Raw genomic sequence first — 10459 nt, 5'->3', positions numbered from 1 at the left:
GCAGGAAGAGCTGGGGTGTTAGGGGCAATTGATTGAGTCTTATAAGCAGCATCTACAAATTTTAAAAAAATCATTTCATTCCACTGAGAGATCAATAATCATGGGACTTGGGCTCAAGATAAATGCAAAGTGGTTAAGGAGACTTAGCAGGTTCTTTTTCCGCACAGAACGTGAGAAGTATCCTGAGCGCACTGCTTGAACAGATAATGGTGACGGGAACTATCACAGAATTCATGAACTATTTTGATGATTAGTTGAAGTGCCATAACAATGAAGACTACAGGCCTATTGCTGCAATTGGAATTGTGCAGATCGGCTTGTTGACTGGCACGGAGCAATGAGGCCTAAGCACCTGTTGCATATTGTAAAACTGCAGCACTTTCTTGCAATCTTCTATGTTTGAAATTCAAAATTATCACTCCAATCATGTGAGGTGGGTGTAATTTTCCTGGCCAGCATTTCTTATCCAGAGTGCCGTTAAGACCTTATCACATTGCACCAAGTTTGGATTCACATGAAGGCCAGACCAAGTCAGGATGACAGCTTTCAATCTGCAAATAGAAAAAAAGAACCATTTGTTTATTTTCTATTAACATGCCAGCAGCGACTTACGATGAGATTTTCACTTACTTGAATTCAAACGTTTACGACCTGCATAAGGAGACTTTCACGCCTGTCTGTCGGCCATGAAACTTGACTACGTCATCTTTACTATCACTAAACCAGCATCTTGTCAAATCCTTAAATCCGACAACACGAATTTCGATACTGCAACCCACATTTTTTAATTGATTGATAGGATTTGGTGTCCAGAATTAATTTCCCAATTTCTAATTACCAAGAAGGCACCTGCACATCAGCCATTTTGTTGGGGGTCACAAGTAGGTCTGACCAGGGAAGGATGGAAGTACCCTTCCCAAAAGATCACTAAGAATCAATGGTCACCACTAGACATTTACGTGCAAGTTTTGATTGAATAAATATTCCCCCATCAGTCATGGTGTATTTGAACCCGCGTCCAAAGTATAGGAGTTGGACCTCTAGATTAATAGCTAAGTGGTAATAACACTTGGCCATCTGCTCCTTTTGAAGAATCTATTGACAGTTCTTGAACCTTGCACCCTCACATTCATAGTGCAGTAATCCGGGGTATTCATTTCAACCAAAATACAGACCAGAATAGGATTGACATTCTCGTCAATTTGGGGAGCTCACCGCAAAATTATACGACAGACCTGACATTACTCACAGTTCCACGTGCTGGTGAGTTCAGAATGTGGACAATGTTGACAGCTGAGGCGGAGCTGGAGATAAGGTGGGTAGTAAAATGGGATTTTGGTGTTTTTGAAATTTCGATGAGGATTTGGCCAAATCGACACGATCTGCAGTTCAAAAGGGCAGGTCTGAATAAAATAAAAGAAAGCAAGAAAATTAATCTCAAATGACAAAAGTAGTACAGGAAAACCAGAGGCACAGATTGAGAGATTGAAAATTAATGACGCTCAAGCAAGCAGTGCAGGAATCTCTCGCAACTGTCTCAAGGAGGTTGAATAAATCAATGTCCATTGTTCACCACGAAAGACACATATACCACTGTTGCCCCACTGGCAGAAAATAAGTTCCCCTCCTCACCTTAATCTGAACTGGGGGATCCCAAGCTACAGTTTCTTAATTGATGAGGAATCAATTTCACGGAATTAACCCTGTCAACTCCCAATCAGGTTGCTTTATGTTTGAAAAGAGTCGCCTCTAAACTCTCATGGATTCAGACCATTTTTAGCCATCTTTCCTCGTAAGTCAATCTGTTCTTCCCAGTGATTAATTCAGTAAATCTTCTCTGAATGGCAGCTGATATAATCTTAGACTTTCTTAAGTGAGTGATCAAAACTGTGCACGATACTTTATGAATCCCATGGAAGTGAGAAAGCATTTAAGATACAATGAGAAAGGGGAGGAATGGGGAAAACATCATAGCGGGAAGAAGCTGAAGAGAGTGGAGGAAATTCAAATATAACATGTAACAAAATGATGCAGAAAACTAAAATGGGGAGTGGGAAAATGTTTGAATGAGAGACAGGAGGAGAGAGAAGATTATACCAACTGAGAGAGAAAGAGAGAGAAAAAATATAGGCAAAGTTTTTCTCAGGAAGGAAATAAGTGTGTGACCTCTGCAAAGGAAGTGCACGATAAAGAGAGAAGGCGACAGAGAGTTGAGCAATGAGAAGTAATCAAATTGCCCTTAACTTGAATTAAACTAAAGTGAACGTCTGATGCAGTGTTCCAGTATGTTTCATTTTGAAGAGTGAATACGTTACCGTGCACGTTTTGGCTTCCACTGCAGATCAAAATTTGAAAGGTGAGTCCATTGGGCCTAACAAAATTGAGGATCATGGACATTTGTGCTTAAGAGGGGTCAGATTCAGACCAGAGTGTTAAAACGTGAACTAATTCAAAATTCCATGCCAATTAAAGTGCTGTGGGTATTTTGACACTTCGACAATAATGGATCATGAAAAAACATTATTTCACATATTTTCTCCATTTCAGACAAAAAAAGAGAACTCTTTGCAGAGTTTTAGGATGACTGTACACATCCTGTGAACGTTTTTTTTTAACGCAATAGGCGAAGAACCACCTTCTATCTGTTATCTCAGCTTCACACATTGACCACATTCAGCACCAGTTAACAACAAAGCTGGTACCCTTGCACTGGTGTAATCCTTCTCTGGCAAAGCACGCAGGAGAAATGATTGTTCAAGCGATAGGCTATTTTAAATTGGACACCAGGATCTTGACAGGAACAGAGGGGAGGATTGTTTTTCAAAGGAACGATTTCAACACACAGTAAAAAAAAGTGATTCTGATTATGCAACTTAACCTGAAAAGTCTGGGCAAAGACTGTCGAAAGATTGTCACTCAGACCTTTTCAGTCGACTGGTTTCTTATTTTCAGATCTGAACCACAGCTCTATTGCAGTTAAAAATAGATGTTTCTTAAAAGCAAGAAACAGTTTGCATTTACATAGATAGCGTGCAACTTAAAGTGCTCCAAATGCTTTTCAGGCAAATCATTCTTTTGAAATAAATCCTCTCTCTATGACTGTTGACAATCAATCCATGCACAGTACACCGTAGCCTTATTTGGTGACATTACCAGAAAGATGGTGCCACCTGCACAACGTGTTAAAGCTGCTCTTATTTTCTGCTGCCCTTCAGGAAGTGCAGCTTCAATGTAATGACAAATGGTTGCACCAGATGACCGGGAGTCGTGAAGACTTGTATGATAATCGCCATATTGTGTGCATCACTATGGCCTTGAGCAGGCGCTGTTGAGAGGGGAAATGGAGTGTTAAGTGAATATGATGTTTCATCTCTGAAGCTCAGCCAACTCAAGTTGATGGCCTAGTGCTATTAAATCTAGATCTATACATCAAGACGTCGACCTGGGCTTAAATCTTAAATTGATATTTGAATTAAATTGTTTCTATTAGAAAAAAGAGAAAGTCTGGAATTTAGAATCTGATGTCACAACCATCAAATAAAAAAAAACAACCTTTTAATGTTCATTAATACCTTTTAATGAAGGAAACTGCCGTCGTTACCTGGTCTGGCGTATATAGACCATGCGACTCATTGCAATGTGGTTCACTCCTCCCTTTTCTTACAATTTCCTCCGTCTTCTTAATTTCTAAAACTGGCATATCGCCTCAAATCTATCTTACATGATAAATACAGGATAAATTAATATCTGAGCTGCTTTTCCTATTGTCCAACGTTTAATATTTTGTGAGGCTTGAAACATGTCCAAATATGAAAATATGGAATTAATGAAACGTAATTTGTACCTGGATATAGAATTTCAGTAAAACTTGCTGACCGGGAAACAATCGACACAAAATAGAGTGAGAACCCTCAAAGTGAATGGCGACCATTCCTTCAGCAATTGGCTTTTTACGTTCCATTTGCATCTTTGAGAATAGTTGTTACTGGCTAAGCTCGCATTTATTGCAGAGAGACAGACTGTCAATATACAAATGATGTGGAAATTAAAACACTGCAGATAGGAGCTGCACATACAGAGCTCACAAGATGGGGGAGACAACGAGCACAGAGTATGATTTATCAACGGGAACTGCTGCAGAATAAAGTAAATGCAGGTTTACCAGGAAATTGGGTCATTTCGCGTGTCACTGGCTGTACCACCATTAATTGTTCATACCTAAATACCCCTTGACAAGTTACAGGTGAGTTGTCTCAGATGACACGAAGATTTGTGGAGTAGCAGAAAGCATAAGGTACTTTCAAAGAATACAGTAGAATGTAGATAGACTGGAGCGTTGGGCGGAAAATTGGTAGATGGATTTCAATCCAGACAAATGTCAGGTGATGCATTTAGGCAAGACCATTTCTATAGCGAATTATACAATGAACGGAAAAGCCTTGCGAAAAGTTGATGAGCAGAGAGTGCTGGGAGTGTAGGTCCATTCTTCAAAAAGCATAAAGTATGCTTGCCTTCATTGGACAGGATATTGAATATACGAGCTGTCAAGTCATGTCAAAAGTGTACAAGACATGTCGTTCAGACACATTTAGAATACTGCGTACAGTTCTGGTCGCCTCATTACCAACAGGATGTGGATGCTTTGGAGAGGGTGCAGAGAAAGTTTCCAAGGATATTGCCTGGTATGGAAGGTGCTAGCTAAGACGAGAGGTTGAGTAGGTTAGGTTTGTTTTCATTAGAAAAAAGGAGATTGAGGGTAATCATGATTGAGGTTTACAAAATCACGAAGGGTACAGACAGAGTGGATAGAGACATGCTTTTTCCCAGGGTTAAGTATTCAATAACGAGAGGCCATACTTTCAAGGTGAGAGGTGGGAAGTTTAAGGAGGATACACGCGGTAAGTACTTCACACACAGTGTGTGGTGGGTGTTTGGAACACGTTGCCAGCAGAGGTAGTAGAGGCAGGCACGGTAGATTCATTTAAGATGCTCTGGACAGATGCATGAGTAGGTGGGGTGCAGAAGGATACAGATGCTTAGGAATTGGGCGACAGATTTAGACAGTAGATTTGGATCGGCTCCGGCTTGAAGCAGCGAAGGGCCTGTCCCTGGGTTGTATATTTTCTTTGTTATTTGTTCTTTGCCTTCCAGACCCATTGCAATTTATGTGCTCTGCATTAGTACATTGAGTATTGCCTCACATTAAACTACGCTCTGCTTTGATGTTTTACTTTTAATTCCCACAGAGTTAATATCTTCACACAAGCGTACGTTTGGCTTACTCTAACCATACAAAGAAATCTGTCCATTATATCCAATTGCATCAACAATATTTCCTTCTAAATACATATTTTCCCACATGTTTTCGTATGGTCAGCAACATTGGATCTATTGCATTCAATGTTTCAGTCGAAGACAATCAAATATCCTTGTCAGAAACAAACATAGAAACTGTTGAATAAGATTAGCAGCGTTTGTGAAGAGAAGTCAGTGATAACCTTTCCCTTCCTCAGGAAATTTTTGTGACTTTTCACTTTGAAGGTTCTCATTCTTTTCTGCTGATTGTTTCTCTGCCAGCAAGATTTACTGAAATTCTATAGCCAGATACAAATGATGGTTTATTAATTCTGTATTTTCATATTTCTCATTATATATTCAGCAGCCTGTGTTATGTTGCCAATATCTTCCTATTCGCATATCTGCAGAAACCGTTACAATTTCTAAAATGTTTATATATTCCTGCATTGGAAACCAAATGGAAGACAAAGGAACTTGGATATCTGAAGCAAACAAAAACACAGAATGCCGAGAAACTCAGCAGGTTTGTCAGCATCTAAGGAGAGAGAAAATTCGTTAACATTTCCACTACATTTATTCGTGAAGTGTAATTAGGTCCTGAAGAAGGATCATTGAACTCCAAACATTAACTTCGTTTCTCTCTCCATGGATTCCACAAGACCACCTGTGTTTCTCCAGAAATTTCTGCTTTGATTGTTTCTAATTAGTAGCAATGTCTGCTTATGTTACTTACAGATCTCCAGCAAGTTCTGTTTATCTCTATACATCGTTATCAGTTTTCCCCCTGCTTTCCTTTACTGAACACTGAAATGCTCTAGTTTCTGAGGATCATTCAATTATCAGCACAACGTAATAAGTCACTTGGTTATATCTCATGATGTAAGCCAATTCTCCTGAAATTTTATTTGATGACCTGAAGTTTCTGGATGAACTATAACCTAGGGGAACAGTTTGATGACAACGACAATAAATGTAATTGTAGATTATCATTTCCTTTTCCAAAATGGTGTTCTATTCCAATTTATGAAAAATTTCTCCATGCACTCCCATCGGCCACCCATCATTCCTCACTCCTTTGTGTCATACTATAGAAGCTATGAGACAGCACAGGATCTCAAATTTGGCAGAAAATGAAGACGACTTGCATGTAAGATTTACAGCAGTCCCTTCGTGATGCTGTGCAAGACGATTGATTTTATTTTTGTATTTCCATCGTTAAAACTGTCGAATTCTTTATCTGCATGAAAAAGTCTTCTAATGTGCAAATGTGTTCTTTAAATAGTGTCTGGTCAGAAAATGGTTGAAAATATCTGGCGTAAATATGTAGATGACATGTAAAACAGTTAGCAGCATCTTACAGTACAGATCAAACGACCAAATGGAGCTTCACACAAAATAGTGTCAATTTATTGATGTTGTATAGAATAGGTGACAAATGAATGGTACCTAGGTACAGTAAGTACTGGAGAAACCCAGCAGGTCTAGCAGCATTTATGGTGTGAGAAAAACAGAGTGAACGTCTTGGGTCCAACAGCGATTCTTCTTGGTGTTAACTTCAATATATCTGGCATTTCTGAACAAGAATCTTGCTGAATCAAAATATAATGTTCTTATTTCGTATTTCCAGCATTCACAGTATTTTTATTTTGCCTGCAGCAGAGTCGTACGCATTTCATTGATCAGTATAACTGGTAGATATTTCTCTTTGTAGGGGCAAACCTGATGGGCTGAAGGATTGCTCCCTCCCATTATGATTCTACAATAAATCTCCCGTCACATGTGTGCCGATATTTAAATGTGCAGCCAAGTTGATGAAAACAGAATATGAGAGGGGAGATTCATGGTGGGAAATCAGGCACGTGAACAGCACTGTGTCTCAGTAGTTAGCACTGCTACCTCACAGTAGCACTGATCTGGGTTCATTTGCAAGAGCAGGTGACTGCCTGTATGGACATTGCACATTCTCGCCCTTCCACCCACAGTTGAAAAATTGCAAGGTAGACGGGTTGGCCATGCTAAATTGCCCTCAGTATCTTCGGATTGGGCAATGCATGAACAGTGTAGTCGAGATTTAGGTTGGATCTCTTTGAAGGTTTGGTGTGGATTCAATGGGCAAGAAAACCTTACGCCGCACTGCATTAATTATGAATGGTCTTCTCTTTACCTGTTATGTCATTCCACCAGTTTATTCGAGTCTTGATCAATTTGCATGTTCTTACTCATCTTGGTTTCAGGATCAGACAGCGCTGTGCTTCTGTGTTGACTCAACTGATAATTTCCACACACGGAGAGATAAGGCAAAGTTGAAAACAGTAGAATAAAAACCTTAAAAGAATCCAACTGTTCGAAGAGCTCACGGCAAGGAACGTCACTTCTGGAGAAATGCAACTGTTGGTTTACATAGTGCTGCTCCTTTCTCATTTTAAAAGTAAGTGTTTTCACTGTGTTAGAACAAAACTCATTGAAGTGAATTTCCAAAAGTCATTCATTTGGTAATGATATTTTAAGCAAAGCACTGATGTTTTTGTGATTTGTTTATTGTGTAAAGTTTGAAATGGCGGAGCTCATTCAGTTTCCAGCAATTATTGTCCGAGGAGTGGAGGAGTGTATGAAATCATTATGTTCATTGCTCATAAGATATCGCAAAGTAATTTAGCCAGCCCACAATTCAAGTATGCTCCACCAAGGCTAATACGATTCTGATGAAGAGTTTATGACGGAGACATCTATTCCCCTGCTCGTAGGATGCTGGTTGACCTGCTGTGTTTTTCCAGCATCACACTTGTCGATTTTGATATCCAGCACCTTCAGTCCTCATTTTCTCCTAATATGTTTCTCAACCCCATTGTGTTGCCATCACCCATAACCCTTAATCCCTTCACTAATCAAAGACCTATCTTTCCCTGTCATAAATACGTTCAAAATAGATAACCAGGAGGCTGGAATAACACAGCAGTCCAGACAGCATCAGAAGGTAGAGAAGTCAACGTTTCATATATAACTCATCGCACTTAAATGCGTTCAACACATTGGCCTCCACAGTTTTCTGTAGCAATGAGTTCCATAGATTCGTTACTGTGTGCCTGAAGAATCTCTAGGAAGGACTTCTAGGAAGGATAAGTAGAACAGTTTATATTTGCGTGGTTGCATCACCCGAGACTCTACTCGGGTAATGTCTCCCACCATCCTCCTCTATCCTAAAAAATAAGTTGTGGGAGCCAGATTGACAAGGTAAGATAACTAGCTTCTTTCCTCATCCTTTTTATTTAGTCGTCACTTCGGGAGTTCGAACAGTGGGAATGGAGTTTAGGGCAGTGGAATATTCCTCCTACAGAATGTGGGAATCAGCAGGACTCGTGTCCCTGCTGATTACATCTGTGGGAAGTGCACCCAACACCAGCTCCTCGAAAACTGCGTTATGGAAATGGAGCTGGAGTTGGATGAACATCGGATCATTCGGGAGGCAGATGGGGTTATTGACAGGACTTACAGAGAGGTAGTCACTCCCCAGATAAAAGAAAAAGACAGATGGGTGACATTTAGGAGACAGAAATGGAATCGGCAGGCAGTGAGAGATCCCCTGTGGCCATTCCCCTCAACAATAAGTATACCGTTTTGGATACTGTTGGGGGGGATGACTTTCTAGGGGAAAGCAGTGGGGCACCTGCTGCTCAGAACGGAAGGGGGGAGAGGAGCAGAGCATGGTCATTGGGGACTCGATAGTTAGGGGGACAGATAGGAGGTTCTGTGGGGATGAGAGAGACTCACGGTTGGTGTGTTGCCTCCCGGGTGCCAGAGTCCGTGATGTCTCTGACCTTATTTTTGAATCCTTCGGGTGGAGGGAGAGCAACCCCAAGTCGAACTCCACATCGGCACCAACGACATAGGTCGGAAGAGAGATAGGGACTTGAGGCAGAAATTCAGGGAGCAAGGAGGGAAGCTGAGAGCTAGGACAAACAGAGTTGTTTTCTTTGGTTTGCTGCCCATGCCACGTGCTAGTGAGGTGAGGAAAAGTGTTGAAGAAAGGATGTAGAAAGGATGTTTGGAGACTCATTAACTGAGGTAGTATGGGCTGAGACTAGAAACAGGAAAGGAGAAATCACCATGCTGGGAGTTTTCTACAGGCCTCCGAATAGTCCCATAATTGTAAAGGAAAGGATAGCAAAGATGATTCTCGATAGAAGTGAGAGAGGCAGGGTAGTTGTCATGGGGGACTTCAACTATGCAAGTATTGACTGGGATCACTACAGTACGAGTACTATAAGTGTGTCAGTTTTTGTCCAGTGTAAGCAGGAGGGTTTCCTGACACAGTATGTAGACAGGCCTACAAAGGGCGTAGCCACTTTAGATTTAGCACTGGGTAACGAGCCTGACCAGGTGTTAGATTTGGAAGTAGGTGAGTACTTTGGAGACAGCGATCACAATTTTGTCAGGTTTACTTTACTGATGGAAAGGGATAGGTGTACTCCACCGAGCAAGAGTTACAGCCGGGGGAAGGGAAATTACGATGCAATTAGGAAACATTTAGGAAGCGTAGAATGGGGAAGGAAACTGCAGGGGATGAGCACATTAAAAATGTGGAGCTTATTCAAGGAAAAGCTCCTGTGTGTCCTAGATACGTATGTGCTTGTCAGACAGGGAGGAAGATATGGAACGCGTGAGCCCTGGTTTACTAAGGAAGTGGAATCCCTGGTCAAGAAGAAGACGAAGGCTTATGTTAGGACAAAATGTGAAAACTCAGTTCGGGTGCTTGAGGGTTACAAGGAATCAGGAAAGACCTAAAAAGAGAACTCAGAAGAGCCAGGAGGAGACATGAGAAGTTGTTGGCGGATAGGATTAGGGTTAACCCTAAGGCTTTCAATAGGTATGTCAGGAATAAAAGAATGACGAGAGTTAAATTAGGTCCAACCAAGGATAATAATGGGAAGTTGTGTGTGGAATCAGAGGAGATAGGGGAATCACTAAATAAATATTTTTCGACAGTGTTCAATATAGAAAATAAAAATGTTGGCGAGGAAAATACAGAGATAATTGCGCCTCGACTAGAAGAGATTGAGGTTCACAAGGAAAAGGTATTAGAAATACTGTAGAGTGTGAAAATAGGCAAGTCCCTTGGGCCGGATGAGATCAATCCTAGGATCCTCTAGGAATCAAGGCAAGA

The sequence above is a fragment of the Hemiscyllium ocellatum genome, chromosome 40 (genome assembly GCF_020745735.1).
Source record: "Hemiscyllium ocellatum isolate sHemOce1 chromosome 40, sHemOce1.pat.X.cur, whole genome shotgun sequence".
Classification (NCBI taxonomy): Eukaryota; Metazoa; Chordata; class Chondrichthyes; order Orectolobiformes; family Hemiscylliidae; genus Hemiscyllium; species Hemiscyllium ocellatum.
This window is presented reverse-complemented; position numbering follows the sequence as displayed.